The following is a 20,107-nucleotide window of genomic DNA, read 5'->3' as shown; positions in this document are numbered from 1 at the left end:
CAAAAAACATCTGGAGAGCTACCGTTGGCCACCCCTGATCTATAAATATGGATTAAATAGGCTAAAATTGGATAAACATATGGAACAGAGGTCTATCAGTGGCCACAGTGTATTTTTAGAACACTCTGTCTGGGGCAGTGATGCTCTGTATTCTTGGTGCTTGGGAGGGGCAGCAGTGTGAGGACCTCTAGTGTCCTGGCCCCACTGGTGGACCTCCTGATGGCACCTGGGGGTTTTTTGGCCACTATGTGACACAGAGTGTTGGACTGGATGGGTCATTGGCCTGATCCAACATGGGTTCTCTTATGTTCTTGTCTTCTTAGACAAGAACCTATGGATATGGACCTATCATTAGAGAAACACAAATATAAACATTGGATGATCTTGAAGAAAGCACCTCTAACCATGTAGCTTTAACTACTGGACATCAGATTTATCTCCCTTTGCTCTGAACACTCTAGGCAGCCTTACGCGAGCCACCTCTTCACCTTTGCTCCTCATGTACAATACTGGAATGCTGGCCTACCTTACAAATCTGTTTCAGGGATTAGCGAGTTAATGTATGTGAAAGCTCGAACACTGAACAGGCTATATAAATGCTAAGTACTTCATCTTACCAAGACGACCAGATTTTCCTGATGGGACCTCAGAGACCATCCTGACTATACCATTAGACACCTTATTTTGTCAGGAATGGCTCCACAGATATCAAATTCCCTTTTCCAGAGAGCCACCAAAGCCCAAATAGCTCTGAGAAACCTTGCAACATTTATTGGGTATGAGAGGCTGGTTAAGACCATGGAGGGTGAGATAGGGAGGATGGGTGTTTGCATGAGACATAAACTAACCATAAAATTTATCACATTTTGGTGAGAAGTTGTTATTGAACAGGAAAGTCACTCTGGAAACAGAGCAAATGACTCCGAAGAAGAGGAAGTAGCTTGAAAAAGGGGAAAGAAATTAGTATTTTTAAAAATCTTCCAGCAGGTGGCACTGCTTACAAGAATCTAGAAACCGAACACCGCATAGAGGACCTTAATCTATATGCAGCAGCCTTCCTCTCTCTGTTACTAACCAAAGACAGAGGTGGAAGGAGTCAAGACGAGACTAAAATGGAAACAAGTGAGGAAACGAAAATAATTTGGATTCAGTTCAGACAGCCAATAGATTGCTTTTTTCTGCATTGTCCCTGACAAGTTAGTCAAGACAGCACTTAAACTTGCATGCATGCCTCTACATGTTCTAGACAACAAACTATCTCATCATAGGAAAACTTTAGGACATTATTCCAAGTGTCTGCATTTTTTAGTTGCCCTTGCTCAAACAAGTAGAGAAGACTGCTTCTATGACAGAGACCACGGAACACTGCGGAAAGCTAACGCAGGCCAGACTGCCAACCTGTAGAATCACCAAAACTAGACTAAAAGGTCATTCTAAAGTGGGCTAGTTGTACATTCACATTAAGCAGCCTCCTATGGTCCTGGTATATTTGTGTTTGTAACGTCTAAACAAAAAGCAAAGGGTGGGTGAGGGAAACCAGGCACAGAAAAATGCTAGGAGGCTTAGCAGTTCACTGAAAGCCAGTTTGGTGTAGTGGTTCTCTCTAATCTGAGAGAACCAGGTTTGATTCCCAACTCCTCCATATGCGACTGCTGGGCGACCTTGCATCAGTAATAACTCTCTCACAGCTGTTCTGCTCAAGAGCAGTTCTCAAAAGAGCTCTCTCAGCTCCACCTACCTCACAGGGTATCTGTTGTGGGGAAGGGAAAGGAGACTGTAAGATGCTCTGAGACTCTGAGTGAAGGACAGGGTATAAATCCAATCTCTTCTTATTCCATATAAGCTCTTTATGTGGGTCTGAAAAACCTTAGCTATTCACTCGTTTCAAAACATGTCTTACTGTCAACAGTTACATAGAAATGCTGCCAAATTCTGCTCTGTGTGGACATTCTGCATTGCTTTCAGAAGTCATGCAAAACTCTGGCTGTTGAGCCTTCAGGGGAGAAGGAGATCTGCTGTCAATGGACAGCTGTTGAAACACCATGCCCTCTTATTTGCTTCTCCAATGAGAACCCAAAGTGGCTGACACTGTTCTCCTCTCCTCTGTTTTATCCTCTCAACAACCCTCTAAGGTACGTGAGGCAGAGAGTGTATAACTGGCCAGGAGCCTTCCATGGCAGAGAAAGGATTTGAACCTGGGTCTCCTGGATTCCAAGTTAGACCCTCTAACCACTATTCCCATCATATCTTCCTGTGATCACGGATGCTAGCCAATTTTAGACACTGACACAGGAGTAAAGCAGTTATCTTTGATGTGCAGAGGCTCAAGTCGTTTACTGTCACTAACATCTTTTTGGATGGTCCAGAAAACAATGACAAACCAGTACAGATGCTACAGCACTGGCATAAGATCAAGGCACATGGAAGTAAGTGTTCCAATAATGTTAGAAGGCCCACAGAGCAATCGACACTAAGGGAAGGATGCATGAGTACTTCACAGCCTTCCCGATGACACCGGAGCTCTCTCACCACAGCACTACCAGCTGTTCTCAACATCCAGGCAGACTCAGGTCGTAACCAAGTTATATAATAACCTGGTCTCAAGTTGGTTATACTTGCTACCGCTGGTCTTCTGCTACTGGACTTGAATCTAACTTGCTATTGCGTGGCTGCAACTCCGCCCAAGAGGGAGTAAAACTGGCACAGTTCGGAACAAAAGATAATCCAGCCACAAATTAGTTTCCTCTGTATGTTCTGACATCTGTCAAACACATCAGAGCAGCATTAAATGGTGGTATAGGCAGGTGTCAATTCAGGGCTTCAAGCCTGAATTCCACAGTTGAAGTGCTCCCAGAGTCCACTGCTCTCTAGCTGGCAGTTCTGTGCTTGGAAGAGCCGAATATACTGACTGCCAGCTAGCTTGGCAGGTGCGACATTTCAGAACAGGCTTGCCACAAGGGACAACAGAGGAAAAATACTGGGCTCAGGCCATTAAAAGCATTTGCTGCTGCTTACCTGACTATGCTGAGGAAAAACTCACCCGGATGCTCAGCTCTGATCACTTCTCAGTTTGGAAGCACTGCAAGAAGCCACCCTGTGGGAACAGAGGATCAATTATAATATACAGCCTGAAGCGAGCTAGAATATTTTAGATGCTATCTGCAGATGATCATGTTAGGAGAGCCAGTTTGGTATAGTGGTGAAGTGTGCGGACTCTTATCTGGGAGAACCGGGTTTGATTCCCCACTCCTCCACTTGCACCTGCTAGCATGGCCTTGGGACAGCCACAGCTCTGGCAGAGGTTGTCCTTGAAAGGGCAGCTGCTGTGAGAGCCCTCTCCAGCCCCACCCACCTTACAGGGTGTCTGTTGTGGGGGAGAAGATATAGGAGATTGTGAGCTGCTCTGAGACTCTTCGGAGTGGAGGGCGGGATATAAATCCAATATCTTCATCTACCTCACAGGGTGTCTGTTGTGGGGGGGAAGGGAAAGGAGATTGTGAGCCGCTCTGAGACTCTTCAGAGTGGAGGACGGGATATAAATCCAATATCTTCTTCATCTTCTTCTAGATGTTTTGAAGCCAATGAAGTATTTAACCACCACCAGAGCCAACTTCCATATGTATTTGTTTGCATACCAATTCCTGCATGCGTTGCTGATAGATGCAGACTTAGAAATTTTTCACACACAGAAGGAAAGCTTCGTCAGTAGAAGTCAAGACAGAAAAAAGCAGCTTGTTTCCTTTCATCAAGACTTCAACCTTTTCATTGTGACCAGTTCAACAAAGTGTGTGTGGGGGGGATAGCAACCCTGTTTGACTCTCCCTTCTCACATCCACACTCACAGCTGACAGGGTAAGTGCCAAAGCAGCATGACCTATGCAGTTTCTCTAGCGGGCTAACCACAGTCAGCACGGGGGGGGGGGGGGGATGGGGACAGGGACGGGACATCACTTGCTTCTTGTGGGGACATTCTCCACATATCTGGTTATAGGAACAAACTAGCAACTCTACTCAGGATCAGACCCAACTGAAGAGCACAATCCAACTTGCTGAAAAGCACAAATGATGCTATCTGCAGCTGATCATGTTAGGAAGAGCGCAAGAGGATCAATGTAATTCGAAGAGCAGATGCCTCATTTTCATAATAAACGGCAAACCTGTTTTTGAAGACAGTAGGCAAGGACAGGACTGGATATTTCCCCTACACAGAATCCAGATACATATCAAAATGGCAGGATAGACAAGTTCCAAACCACCCTCCCTAGAGTTAGAAAAAAGTTGTTTGCATCTGTTGGTCCAAAAGAAAATTCAAAACTAAAAATAAAATACATGTAATACCTGTCATTGGGGGACGAAAAAAACAATACACATCAGTCAACAAGTTTTCCAAAACTCTTAATCCAGCTAGATGGTTTAAAAATAAAAATCTATAAAATGGGATGGGATAGGGGAATGCCTCAGGTCACAATGGTACGTTCTGTTCAAACCCAGCTGTGTATTAACTGCTAGGCAGAAATGTAGATTCAAAATCTTTAGGCACTCCCCCAAAACCTTTTTTTCTGTAGCATCTGATGAAGAGTTCTTTGTATGCTCCCACTAAGAGGCTTTATGGGGACTGCGGTCTTGGTTTTGCACGCTCCTAGAGATGCCAGTTTTCTATTGGAAAAAAGATTCCTGAGGGAGGTTTTTGTTTAGAGGAACACTTTATTCATGTGACTTCCCATCTGCAGTCTAAAGTGGTAAAGCCCAGAGGCAGGTTTACCATCTCATGTGGAGTTTGTGAGCACCAGGTGGAAGTCAAATAGTTAACCAAAAGCCTCTGTAAGTACAGAAGGCAATTTACATTATCATAAGCAAGACTATGCTATTTGCATATGGCATACAAAAATATCAGTGGTTGCCTGGGTCCAGACCAGCAGCTTGGGGTGGCATTGTGCTGACCCGGAAGTGGGCCGGCACAAACAGAAGTGCCCTTGGATGGCCCTTGGCCAGAACAGGGGTGGGCCACGTGTGCCTTGGAGGAGTGTCCACAGCACTCAAGCGGTCCAACCGCCGCGTTTCTGCCACTTCCTGGATGCTCAGACAGCAGGAAGGCGCCCCTTCGATTTGCTACCACTTTGGAAGTGGTAGCTTTTTGCGTCAGGACGGGGATGACTGTAGATGAGGTGAGTGTGGGAGCAGGACGGGGGACAGATGCACGAGTTTAGTCGTGCTTATTTTGTCCACCCGCATCCTGTCCCTGAGCTGGCTTAAAATGCCGGTCTGGACTCAGCCGTTTTCATGCTTTTTACCTTCAGGAAGCTTTTCCTTTCGTCTGCCATAGAAACTTTGTACATTATGGAATATTCTGCAGCATGCTGGCGCACGCAGTCAATTCACATCAATCTCTGGTCAGGTCTGCTAAACCCTAGCTTCCCTGTGCAATCTTCAAGGGTGCCCTAGAAGATGCTTAATGCTCACCTAGGGCTACACATGGGAGGGATGTGTGTGAGATCAGTAGCAGGTAGGTAAGCAGCCTTCCAGGGAAGCTCGCCTGCCATTAGTGATCTGATCACTGGGAACACTAATAAGCATCTGCAGAAGTCAGAGTCCTCAGAACACAGCTAGAAAATGACTTTATTTAAGAAAGACACACATGTCGTTTTCCGTCAGATAGCAGAGACTGGTAATCCTAAGAGTCAGCTTATTTCTGCTATCCCACAAAGCATCTGGAAAAGATGCCAAACTAATCCCCGTGAATGTCTTCACCAACAGGGTACATTGCAGCTGAAATTCCTGCAAGCCTGCTCGGCAATGGAACGTACTAGGAAAGACTGGCAGCAACTCCCTTTTAAAGGGGTAAGAATCATTAGAAAGAAACAAAATTCCCCTAGGAAAGGACTATTTAAAACCCTTTAGAAATCTGGTCCCTGTCTCTACACTACTTAAACATATAACTGAGCCAAAGGACAACATTGTCAGCATAATCATTTACAGCAACGAGTTGCCCTTTTCACTTTCTGTGCATTTCAAAGACTAATTCTGCTCTTTCAACACACAGAATTGTGGGAAACCACTTTACACTCAAGTTACACGTTCATTAACACAAGAATTAATATCCACTTATGGTGTATTAGTTTTAATAGCCAGTACCATTGGTCTCATTGGTCATTATTACAGATACATTCTTTTTCAAGTCACTGTAATTAGCTCAAGCATCTATATGCTAAAGTTTCATGTGGGCAAATAATCCATGGGATCTAAGAAAAGTTAAATACCCTTGACCAATATTGCTACAGAGCAAAACAAAGAAGGCCACCTGATACAACCAGTGAGGTGAAAACCTCGCCCAAACATGCTGCAGTCCTATTCTACTGAATCATAATCCTACACAAAACAGCAAACACAAGATTCTAGTCCTTCTGGCTACAGATACCAAGTGACAAACAATTAGGTGCGAAAACTTCCTTGTTTTGTTTAGAAATCAGTCTTTTTATTGTTCAAGTTACCCCACCCACTGCTCCTGCACTGAAATGGACTAAAAAAAGGTAAAGGTAGTCCCCCTGTGCAAGCACCAGTCGTTTCCGACTCTGGGATGACGCTACTTTCACGTCTTCACGGCAGACTTTTTACGGGGTGGTTTGCCATTGCCTTCCCCGGTCATCTACACTTTACCCCCAGCAAGCTGGGTATTAATTTTACTGACCTCAGAAGGATGGAAGGCTGAGTCAACCTCGAGCTGGCTACCTGAAAAACCAGCTACCGCTGGGGATTGAACTCAGGTCATGGGCAGAGTTTAGAACTGCAGTACTACAGCTTTACCACTCTGTGCCACGGGGCTCTACTTTCACATTTAAAATGTATTATTTTCTGGTTCCCTAGCAGCACCCATATTATACAAGCAGGCAAAAGGCAATCGAGACTATCAATGAACACATGCAAACCCCTCAACTATCTCACTGGAGAGCCAAGAACACTGGAGGCCATGCTTTACAATTTTCATTTAAAATAATAATAATAATAATAATAATAAATTTTATTTGTACCCCGCCCTCCCCCGCCGAAGCAGGCTCAGGGCGGCTAACAATACGGTGACCAATGGTGCACCAACAGTAAAACAGTTACATTAAAAACATTAAATTAACATTAAACTAACCTTAAAAGCCTGAATTAAAACAATTAACTAAAACATTTTATGACGCTATCCTTGACATTCTTCTAGTTGATGCTGATGGCGGATTTTCAGTTATTCATAAGCTAATTTAAAAAGGGTGGTCTTGCAGGCCCTGCGGAACTGATCAAGGTTCCGCAGGGCCCGCACCTCCTCTGGGAGTTGGTTCCAGAGATGTGGGGCTGCGGCCGAAAAGGCCCGAGAGCGAGTATTCTGTAATTTAATTTGTCTTGGCCCAGGGGTAGTCAGTCTGTTCTTTCCTACTGACCTCAGTGCTCTCTGGGGTTCATACGGGGAGAGACGGTCCTTCAGGTAGGCTGGTCCTCGGCCATATAGGAAAAATGTAAAATGTTCAACTACAAATGAACTCCTGAGAAATATAATCCAGAAATATTCTGTAACATGATATTTACAGGGAAGGATGGGGGAGAATGTGAAATAGCAGAAGCAACGATGACTAAGGTCCCAGAGGCAAGCAGTAATGCTTCGCAAGACAGCTGTAGAACAGCTGAACCACCATCACGGCCTGCAGCGTTATTCGTTATGCAGCCCCACCAAGAGCCAGAATAGTCCCAGTGGACAAGGGCTGGGTTCCAGACCCGAATCAAACAAGGTTTGTGTGACACCTGGTGATTCACCTTCCATCCCTAATTTTGCAGTGGGAATTAGCATTTGGAGAGCATCAGTGGCGTTTCTGAGACTACGCTGTAGAAAGTTTGTGCAAAACGAGATTCTAAAGGAAACAGCTGCCTATTCTTGAGAAGGTGGCTGTCAAGGAAAAACCACGTCCTCCTTCTACACTACCTTTCCATGTTAATAGCACCATGAACACACCAGCTTTCAAGAACATGAGAAATGCTGTTAAAACGTTAAGGTTGTCAATTCAGATGAATGAACAACTGGAGCCAGCACAGTAGCATCCAACTTAAAAGCCTCACACTTGCACTTCACTCGGAATCAACATTAGCCTTGGACAAAGGGTTTTAGTATGCAGAACTGCACCAAGGTGCACGGCCCTTAAACTATTCTACAGTTGATACTTTTAACATCAGCCATTTGCAAAACAGTCACATAAAAGTGACTGTACGGGAAAATAAAATGACAGTTTAAAGAATCATTGTCCATACTGACATCACCACAGGTCTAGAAGAACCCTCCTTCCCAGCTTTAACAAGGATACATGCAAACACGGACAGATACTTTCCAGCACAAACTGTTACGTTATCAACTGTTATTCTGGAGCAGAAGTTTTCAGTATGTATTTTTAACTTAAGAGAACCCCTTTCTCCATTGTCCTGCCAGCTGAGAAACCCCCAAGAATATTTATTATTTCACTCATTTAGGTTATTTCTATGCCACCTCTTCAGAGTCCTGCTTGGGGCAGCGTAATTAATTGTAAGAGGATTCTGGAGCCTCTTCCACAGAAGGCACACACATCCAACACTCACACTAGTGAACTAACCACTGGGAAACTTGCCCACTATTAGATTAGGTGTTGACAAGCTTTCTTGGGCTCCAGGCACCAAAGAAGGTTTTGTATTTTAACAACCACATTTTCTAATTGCTGCTACCACAAAAACCTAATATTAAGCTCTTCATTGTTTCTCATCAACTTATTTATGCCATGAAAAAAAATGTTGTAGGATATAAATAGACCTGGGAGAATTACTAGATTTGAGTCCAGTAACACCTCAAGATAACAACAAGATTTCTGGGGTATAAGATTTTGACAGTTAAACCTCCCTTCATCAGATATCACTGATGGGCTTCGGCTCCATGAGGCTGAATGTAGTGCCTTCCACAAAAATAGTTTCAGGAGGCAGCTGTTTTGGTCTGTGGTAGAAGAGCTGGATTCAAGTCCTCAGACACCAGCAAGATTTTTTGGGTATAAGCTGTCAAGGGATGGAGAAAGTAGAGAAAGAAGTACTTTTCTCCCTTTCTCACAATACAAGAACTCGTGGGCATTCGATGAAATTGCTGAGCAGACAGGTTAAAACGGATAAAAGGAAGTACTTCTTCACCCAAAGGGTGATTAACATGTGGAATTCACTGCCACAGGAGGTGGTGGCGGCCACAAGTATAGCCACCTTCAAGAAGGGTTTAGATAAAAATATGGAGCACAGGTCCATCAGTGGCTATTAGCCACAGTGTATGTGTGTATATAAAATTTTTTGCCACTGTGTGACACAGAGTGTTGGACTTGATGGGCCGTTGGCCTGATCCAACATGGCTTCTCTTATGTTCTTATGTCTCAGCGCTCCCTTCATCAGCCCTATATTAAATGTTCTTATTAAGGAATCTGATAACACTTCTGAGAAACCCCAGAGTTTCCTGAAGTGCAGTCCAAAATCCATTGCTCTACCAAAAAAAGGGAAAAAAGGCTTAAGAAAAACACTAACAGAAGCAGAGACAAAGATGAGCAAGTTCAGAAGCACCATGCAAATTTGAGTTTAAAAGGAAAACTGACAGTGCAGTTCTCCTAATCTTGGACAATGATATTGCCTAGATAGGCACTGTTAGCCTCTATACCACAGAGTGCTTCAATGGCTATACTATAGCTCAGGTCACCCTGGGAGAGGACAAGAGGACACTGCACCTTTAAGCTTTGTTAATTTACAGTGAGGTCTTCCAGCAGCAGCAAAATCAGGAAACTCACAGTCCTGATATTTTTTCCCCCTTCACTCAATACAACTCACGACCTCCAGCAACAGGCAGATGGAGACTGAATTAATTTACTTCTCTCGAGGGATGTGACACAGAATCCATAACATTTACCATTTATAATTGAATAGTAAGATCTGGAATACTTAATGCCTTGTTATTTTTTTTCCTTCCAGAACATGCCCAGCTCCTCTGAGATTCAGGCCCCCTTGGTGTAGCATTTCTGATACATAAGACTTTACACCAAATTCTCCAAAAGGTAGTACAACCCAAGCTCAGTTTTCAGGCATAGCTTTAACAGCCCTACCCATTTTAAAGGCATGAGCTGCTGCCATCTATACATTAGGAGTTCAGAAACCCAAACAGGGAAAAGTTTTACTTCCTGGTCCTTTGCATTTCTATAGCTTCTTTCATGAGAGGATTTCAAAACACATATTGAGAGCATTAATGAAACAGAATTCAGAAATTCCCTAGGTAATTTCATTGCACCACAAGGAGCCAAGTTAACTATGAATTACTGTAGAACTGGTTGCTCTATTCAGACTTTTAGCCATATGCAAACTATTACTTTTTTGCCAACTTAACACTGTCAGCAGAGAAAGGCAGCTTCTGTTTTAACTATACGTACTTCACTCAGGCAACTGAAGTCAGTGTTCATTCCCAGATGAGAGAATCAACAGCTTCATTCTCCCTTTATGCTTAATATTTAAATGAGAAGGTAGAATTTTTATGCAACAGGAGCATTTAGGCCATATGTAGATTTGAGAATATTTATATCCCACTTTTTCCCACTGACATAGCAACTATCAAAAACTGCAGTAAAACAGCATAAAGTTTCAAAACAGCAGCTAAGTGAAGTATAAAAATCCATAAAAGAGAAACTAGTAGATTCCAAGAGCCATGCAACATTCAGATCTCTTTAGGGTTAGTAAATCCTTTCATTTGTTTATTTTTGTCAGAAATGCAAGGCAACTACATCATAAATTATGCTGTCTTCCAGATGACAGAACAAGTGGAAACTAAATCTGGGAGCATTTAGTAAAACAAAGTGAAACAACATAAGCTAAGTAAAATCAAAATTTCTCTTCACCATGACAATCCCTGAAGGTGAAACAATTTCTACTGAACACTCAGACTTCCATTACAGGATTCATACTACATAATTTACATAATATCAAACAGTTTCTGAAACTCTGCTTTAGAATCAAGAGCTATTTGCCATATGGCAGACCAACCAATGTTCAAGAAAGACAAATCAATAGCTACTCTGGTCACAAAGAACTAGCTGTACAGTTGCTGAATCCCTGCCTATAAATTATATACTGAAAAAAACTAGCTTCTGAAGATTCATTCCAGAGGGAATAGAAAACTATGAGGGTATTCACTGACCTTCAAAAATTCATCTCTCCACATGCATGTGACACACAAAAGCCCCAAGGAAGAGTTTTCACGAGCAAGTTGTCAACTTGGACAGAATGGCAGAAGAGGGATAAATAATTAAAGAGGACAGAGAATCTAGCACATAAGCTGTGTACCATGTTGCAAACATCTGAGAAAATTCTGCTACTGCCTTTTGATTTTTTCTCCTTAAGAAAAAAGGTGACCTGTCTTCTGGAATGACCAAATGAAAACCAAACCACACAGCAGCGACTTAAGCAGAAACATTTAGTGAAGCAAAGGAAATCCAAAGTTGCTTCTTGGAAAGACAGAAATCCTGGTACTAGTTGAGACAGTTACATTTTCAAAAAGAGATTTAGGCAATTTTCTAGCCGTCCATTTCCAAGGCTAGGTATTTTTCTTCATCATTAGCTAGCGCGTTTCACATATAATACATGCGCTAACTTAAGGTCTCTCAAAGGTTGTCTCAAACATTTTAACAATAACTCAAGTTAGAAAGACAGGCCACAAATACAGTCAACAGTCTCAGCTTCTTACCGGTATCACAGAAGCAACTGCAAACTTTGGTTTTAATTAACACGTATGGTGAGTCATTAATCAAGCTAAAGCCTTTTATTTTAAAATATATATATATCAATAATTGCATATTAGAAACATTTCAAGAGCTAGCCAAGGAGTCCTTCAAATCCCAAACTGGGCATCACATGAGAAATAAAGCTGACCACGTCACACAGACTTCTGTGACAGATTTTCTTCTCTCCTTCAATAACTTTGTTATTGTTTAGCAGAGTGCAGTCCCAGTCTTTCCTTCTCAACAGAAGACTATGCTTCACGAAACAACTGTTTCCTTTAAGGGACACAGAAGATACATGTGAAAGAGGTCCTCAGAAATCCTTCATTATGCCATAGAGCTATCAATATACCCGACAAGAAAGTATGGAGAGCAACAGGTTACCCTGAGGTGGCTCTCAAATTATAGAAATGGTTGTATACAGAGATTAATCAAAGAAATTAAATAAGGGATCTTGATCCTAAGGAAAAAAATCCCAGTCCTTGGGAACCTATTTATTTATACAGAGGCTGATATCCTATCTGATTTTTTTTGCCTGATCTTTACTTCTCCTGATTTCAGATTAAATGCAACACAAACATTTGCCTATATCCTGCACTCTTCAAAGTACCCGCGGTACTGTTTGTTGTTCTGCACCTTTCAAAATTATTTTATTGAAAAGTGGGCTAGAGGCTTTCGACTTAAAAGATCTGATAGGTGGAAAAAAAGAGGAGGTGGTGGCGGCCACAAGTATAGCCACCTTCAAGAAGGGTTTAGATAAAAATATGGAGCACAGGTCCATCAGTGGCTATTAGCCACAGTGTATGTGTGTATATAAAATTTTTTGCCACTGTGTGACACAGAGTGTTGGACTTGATGGGCCGTTGGCCTGATCCAACATGGCTTCTCTTATGTTCTTATGTTCTTAAGAGGAAAAAAGATCAGCAGGTATTTCAAGTCGGAGAAGCAATAAATAAAACCTGGCACCACATCAGGAAATTCCCTGTGGAAACTATTAACAAGCCAAATTGACCATGGACTGAACACTGATGTAGGAGATAACACCAGCAGCCCCAAACACCTGCTGACTCTTCAGACACTTTGAGAATAGGTAGTAGGTATCACTATGAAGGCTGCCATAGGGGATAGAGTCAATTACAAAACACTAGGCCAAACTTGCTAAACGTAAGAGCCACATAGAATAAATGTCAGATGTTTGATAGCCACAAGACAAGGAAGGAAGGAAGGTATGTGGGGAAGAGAGAGGTAGAAAGAAAGCAACTTTAGCTGAATGCATTTTCCAAGCCGCTGCCTGAATTGGTTTGGATAAATGATTTAAAGAGACAAATGCCTTCTCCAAGCCAGCATATGAGAACCACGCAATATGTGTGAAAGAGCCACATGTGGCTCCTGAGCCTCAGTTTTGGCCACCCCTGCATTAGGTGGTTCCAATCCAATTGTCTTATCATGACAGAGGCAGTGACTTCTGAATGGATGCTCCTGGTAGACACAAAGACCTTTTGTGCTCTTCCGAAGCACCATCTGTTCCAGTTAGGTGGATGAAGGCAAGGATTGGATCTTTACGTTGGCAAACAAGGAAGTGGCTACCAGAAGCTACATTGGTGGGCACAACACTGGGGATCCCTGAGCTACACTCTTATGAGCAACTTACTTCACCTCCTCAGGCAGCTGTTACTGAATTCATCCAAGCAACTGTGACTACTCTGAGTTCCAAGAAGAGTCAGAGCCTGAACTGTAGAATTAATTGCATCCAATTCCAAGTCTACATCATTAGGTGCTTCATGGAAAAGCCTTCTCAGGAAAGTCCTGCTGGACAGCTTTGCACACACCCAATATTGGCAGAGGAAGAAGAATGCTTCACTATCACCCCTTCACAGAATAAATGCGAAAATGTGCTCTAGCCTTATTGGGTAATCCACTGCAAGTTTTCCTCCACTGGTTGTTCACCACCTCACTTCATCTCCCCAGGTTCCCTCACAAATGAAGGATCGGAGTGGGCCCTGCCATCTAGTACAGGCTGCCTAGGAGTAGCCACTTCTCCCACCCAGGTGACCTTTGTGTTCTAATTTTACAGAACGAGGTTGTTACATTCACAGCACTGGATTGGAAAAAAAAAAACCCAGATGGGACAGCAGGGAAGGAAATGTCCTCAAGCAGGGTGTAACTTCCTTCCTTAGACAAGCTTGCATGTAACATAACTAATAACCCCAAGGTAACTAATTTACAACCAATTTTTCTTAACCTTAATATAAAGTAAGACACATTCCTCAAACCTTATAGGTAATGAGATCCAAGTGGACAGCCGTGTTGGTCTGAAGCAGTAGAACAAAGTAGGAGTCAAATGCACCTTTAAGACCAACAAAGTTTTATTCAGAAGGTAAGCTTTCATCTGATGAAAGTGTGCTTGGAGCACACGAAAGCTTACATTCTGAATTGTTGGTCTTAAAGGTGAATTTGACTCCTACTTTGTTCTACTTATAGGTAATGAGTTGTACAAAGGTTATATCAGTGGTCACTTATGGCAAAAGTTGTTTAGCAAAAGGGCAGGGAACATTTGGCAGACCAATATTATGAAGTGACTGAACAGTAACTGTACAACACATAGCACGATTATCACGTAATACTTAAATAACCCAGTTACCAAAACTTTATTGACTGAGGCTTCCTGCATACGATTAAGAGAACCTTTTCTTTAGTGTTTATGTTACATGCAAACTTGGACACTTCAGTTACTCTTTTAAAGTCTGAATGGGAGAAAATCTTACTCACTGAAAGAAGACTTTTATAAAAACTAGATCCCTTTGTGCTTTCACTGTTCTCTGCAATCCTGTCCTTGTTTTATCACACATAGCTCAAGAAATCTTAAATCTGTATCAATAGCTGACTAATGTACAAATATACATTTTTAAGAGTCTTAGTATTTAAAGCATGGACATAATTTACTAAAAAATTGAAAAGAGTCCAGGAATACCTTAGACAAACAAATTTTACTGTAGCATAAGCTTTTGAGAAAGACAGCTCTCTTTGTCAGATGTGTCTGACGAAGAGAGCTGTGTTCCTTGAAAGCTTATGCTACAAGAAAATTTGTTAGTCTTAAGGGTGATAAAAACTTGAAAAGATTGATGACATCCACTGAAATCAACCCTATTTTATGCTGATGAGGTCACATAAACACAGAACCAAGTTGTGCCAAGCTCATGGCTGCAGATTGCCAAACTATAATCCAAAAACCCACAATCCTGAACAGCAACTCCCAATGCCGAAAAGGCCTCCTGCCTTGGAGATCTACCTGGCCACTCTACCACCCCATCCCAGAAGCCTCCCCTTCACTTAAAAATCATTGATTTATTCTCCTCTCCTCAAGCCCGGCATGCAGGGAAGCGTGGGATATTAATCCAAATAATAAAGAAATAAAAAAAGGCTTCTCCAACTCACAGGCATTTGGGAGTCACTGGCCAACAAACTTAAGTATCAATTTAAACTTCTCATCTGAACTATATCTTATAGATGCAATTATAAACCAAAAATATAAGAGAATAATATTACAGTGTCTGATGCATATATTCATAATTGCCAAAGTTTGGATACACCCATGCACTTCAGCAAAAATAATTCAAACCCTCTTCAGTTTACTTCTAAAAGCAAATTAGCAGGTGTCTATTTGAATGTCAGAACGCGAAAAAGAAGACCGTAGATTTATACCCCGCCCTTCTCTCTGAATCAGAGAGGCTTACAATCTCCTATATCTTCTTCCCCCCACAACAGACACCCTGTGAGGTAGGTGGGGCTGAGAGGGCTCTCACAGCACCTTCCCTTTCAAGGACAACTCCTGTGATAGCTATGGCTGACCCAAGGCCATTCCAGCAGCTGCAAGTGGAGGAGTGGGGAATCAAATCCAGTTCTCAAGAATCCAAACACTTAACCACTACACCAAACTGGCTCAGCCTCTTCTGCTATTTAGGCCACTTATACACCATGTCTCCACTTTAAGAGAAGTTTTGGACATGTGGTGCCTGAAAAAGAATGTTTCACTATATTTTGAGTTTCAGAACAGGATTCTGAAATTCTAAAAGTAAACAGACCATATAACATGCCATAAAGTTAGAGAAGACTAGAAGCAACATTTACATCAAATCTTTTGACACTAACCATGTTCTACATGAAATTCTGGGGGGGGAGGGGAACAAATGCTGTAAACAAGGAAAGTGCTTGTTTACTTTATGAAGCATCTTTGGGAGTAAGGGCCTTAGAAATTGTTTAAATAAGAGTGTGCAAACGTAGCAAGGAAGGAGAAATTATTACTACTAGATTTTTATTTCTTCCTTCTTCCAATTAGTTCAGTGCTGCGTAATGCATTTTCCCCTCCTCTTTCTAAGATTATATAATGTAATGAAAATACAGCCTGAAGCTGGGGAGCTGTATGATGTGGAGGTACACACAGGGCTACCAATTCCTGGTTCCATGCTCACAGTTATCAACTACAGCAGGGGTGGCCAACGGTAGCTCTCCAGATGTTTTTTGCCTACAACTCCCATCAGCCCCAGCCATTGGCCATGCTGGCTGGGGTTGATGGGAGTTGTAGGCAAAAAACATCTGGAGAACTACCATTGGCCACCCCTGAACTACAGCACGGGCTGAAAGCACATCATGTAATAACCACACTAAGAGTAAGCACATCTGGGTGAGTTCCATGACTCTATCAAAGACAACTGAGGAACCATGTATGCCACCTTGAGATCCAAGAAAGGCAGACAAAATATAAATGTAATTAATAAATAAGGCTTCAATTAAACCCCAATTGTAACTCAAGCAAATACTAAGGAAGTGGTTGTGCCACTTTTTAACAAATTCAGAGCGTACACACCTTTAATTCAGATCAGGGGGGGTTGAGAATGCAGTCTAAAACAGGCTGAGAGATAGAAACTTTAATCAACCTCCAACCTCCGCCCCCCCTCAGAGGTAGGATCATTAAATAAAGAGATAACGTAGAAGGTTTGGAGGAAAATAGCAGACAGTGACTTCCAGATGTTACAGAAAAGAACCCCACCACCACCCTGAGTGTTTTTGTAACATTTCAGCTACCTCGTTTTTGTTTAGAGTAGGAAACGCCTGAAGGCCTGCATATAAGACAAGCATGCTTGGAAAGTATGATTCAATGTAGGAGGATTCAAAATTTCTGCAGAAATTGCTCCTAAATATCTTATTTTTGCTGCTGATTGCGCTGTTCTTTGTGTGATGTCACTGATTGAACTGTCGTGGTTAAACCACTTTGTGGGCTTTAATGCTACATTAATTTTGTTATGCCTATAAGGCACACTAATTTGTAAGCACTGTGAGAATTTTCAGCACAAGAAAGGATAGAAATATTTTAAGTAAATAAGTCTGCCTGAGTCTTCCAAGCGCTTTTCCCCCCCAACTGTTCAAACTTGTATGTCAACACACTGGACCAGTTTTTTCTCTTGCAATGTGCAAAACGCCCCCAAGGCAACAATGTTTAAAGGTGAGAAACAGAGACATGAAATTGAGGACCATTTTACACATAGGGAAAAAAATGGGTGTGTCATTAAGAGCTAAAACTCTTCTTACAAGCATACTTGCAAACTGCCTATATTACACTGAGTTTCTGTTTTGCGATTTAAAGGTATGCTCCTCAGAACTTCTGAATACAGGGAGCAGCATGGGACAAAGCTGGAGCCAAACATCAGAAGGGCAGTCCTGAAACTTACAGGAAAGGTGTGCAAGGTGATAAGGCATAACTCAGGGCAGCGCTAGATGTCTATGAGGTGGGGGAGAAGAGAAAAACTGGAGTGAAGTAGTCTCCAAGGAAATTCCATAGAAAGCAAAGGAGAGAAAGATAGCTAAGGATAGTGTTGCCAAAAGGCAATAATCTTCATACTTATGAAGTGTAAAACCACTTTCATTTTAATGTGGGAATATGCAAGAATGGAAGTTGCTTGGTATTACTCTACCTTTAGCTCCAGCTATTCGCTGGGAAAAGAACCTGGTAGCCAGTGATTTTAAGAATGAACTACAGTAGCAGGAAAGGGACAATTTCAGAATAATGGGGGGTGGGGGAGGCAGGAAAGAGACAATTTCAGAGTGATGGGTAGGCAGAAAAGGGTAAATCCTCTCCCATTTAAAATTAGTTTGTGTGCAAAGGGGCAGCTTTGGATTCTCTGCTACCCAAAAAGAGTCAATTTAGTTTTGTTCCTCTGAGATGAAAGGGGTGCCGGTGATGCTCCGGTTAGCTGTCCCCTTCCTCTCCTCTTGCAAGGGTTCTTAGGGGGGGGAAAGCAAGAAATTTGAGGCATAAATCAAGGAACCCAAATTGATAATCTGTCAACATTTGTCCCAAAGTCTCCACCTACTACTCCTCTGGCTACCACACCCAATCAGGCCTGGCAGGCCTCGGATTCAGTGGGAGCTCACAGGAGAGCAGTTCCTGAACCTTCCTGAGAGTCCCACCTCCTTGTCCATTGAATAGTAGGTGCAGCTGCGTAACAATCCCTGGATGAGCTCCATGACATGATAGAGGTTTACAAGATAATGCATGGGATGGAGAAAGTAGAGAAAGAAGTACTTTTCTCCCTTTCTCACAATACAAGAATTCGTGGGCATTCGATGAAATTGCTGAGCAGACAGGTTAAAACGGATAAAAGGAAGTACTTCTTCACCCAAGGGGTGATTAACATGTGGAATTCACTGCCACAGGAGGTGGTGGCAGCCACAAGTATAGCCACCTTCAAGAAGGGTTTAGATAAAAATATGGAGCACAGGTCCATCAGTGGCTATTAGCCACAGTGTATGTGTGTATATAAAATTTTTTGCCACTGTGTGGCACAGAGTGTTGGACTTGATGGGCCGTTGGCCTGATCCAACATGGCTTCTCTTATGTTCTTATCGCCTATTTTTCTACAAAATGACCCCTGATTAGCCTGGTATTGCCATTGGACATCTGAAATAACCTTTATAAAGTTTATATCTCTGGTACCTCACGTGACATTTGTATAGCCTGGAAGTTCCTGGCGCTTGGAGGGCGGTGCCTAGGGAGGGACTTCAGTTTCTCCCAGCCAGGCTCTATGGGATACCATGGCATAAGAGTCCCGCCCTCCAAAGCTCTCCAGGGGAGCTGCCTCCTCTTCTCTTCTCACCTCCCACCATCATGGAGTCACTCTGGCTCTCTCTTTCGCCCCACCACCTCTCGTGCTCCCGGCAGCAGCTGTGATCCAGGCCCCGCCCGGAGGTTGGCAACCCTCTGGGCAGGCCCCGCTGCCAGGAGCACGAGAGGTGGTGGGGCGAAAGAGAGCCAGAGTGACTCCATGATGGTGGGAGGAGAGGAGAGGAGGCACGGCGGTTGGGGAGAAGGGAGGGGGCGAGGGCGCGCGCGAGCGTTCTGAGGGGAATGACGGTTACGGGGCAGGCGAGCGAATGAGAGAGAGAGCGCGCGTGCGGCCAAGCCCGGCCGGCCGACCAACCAACCAACCACCGGACAGGACGAGGCGCGCGGCTCCTTTTGTTGCCAGGCAGGGCAGCGCTTACCTGAAGGGTCGTCGTGACGGAGGCGATTGGCGGCCCTCAGGTGGGAGAGATTTTTTTTTTCCCCCTCCCCCGCGTCGGACGTGGGCGGGCTCGGACCCAACGACAAACGCCGTGAGGGGAAGCGGCCGTTTCTCTGCCTGCTTCTCTCTCTGTGTCTCTCTCTCTCTCCTCTGCCTCCTCCCTCCGTCGTCGTGACTCACAGCGGCGGCGACCGAGGGAGGGAGCAGAGGAGGCGCCTGGGCGACTCCGGGTGGGAGGGACCCGCCGCCTCCGTCCCTCCTGCCGCCGCCCGCCGCGTCCCAGCAGCGCCCGACACCGCCGAGGGGCGGCAAGCGGAGTTCGCCTCAGGCAGCGGCGGCCGCTCTGAGGGAAAGGGGGCGTGGCCACGGGCTGCCGCTTATGGCCGGCCGAGGCGTGAGGGGGAGTTATTGTGTCGGGAGGGGCGTGGCCAAAGAGGAAGGCCCCTGGCCGACGTCAGCGAAAGGGGCGGGGCTGGAGAAAGAGTGGGTGGGAGGGGTTATGTGGGAAGAGCGGGAGGGGAAGGGGCGGGGCTTAGGGTGGCAAATGGGTGGGGGCCAAGTATACAGCGCAGGGGTGGCCAGACTGTGGCTCTTTCACGTGTGGCTTTTGCAGCCCCCAACCCCCAGCCCATCAGCCAGCTTAGAGAAGGCATTTGTCTCTTAAAATGTCTTCCCCAAGCCAGTCAGCATGTATTTAAAGTTAAAGTTGCTGTCTTTCCACCTTCATCTGTTTGCCTTCCTTCCTTCCTTCCTTCCTTCCTTCCTTCC

The sequence above is a fragment of the Heteronotia binoei genome, chromosome 18 (genome assembly GCF_032191835.1).
Source record: "Heteronotia binoei isolate CCM8104 ecotype False Entrance Well chromosome 18, APGP_CSIRO_Hbin_v1, whole genome shotgun sequence".
NCBI lineage: Eukaryota > Metazoa > Chordata > Lepidosauria > Squamata > Gekkonidae > Heteronotia > Heteronotia binoei.
This window is presented reverse-complemented; position numbering follows the sequence as displayed.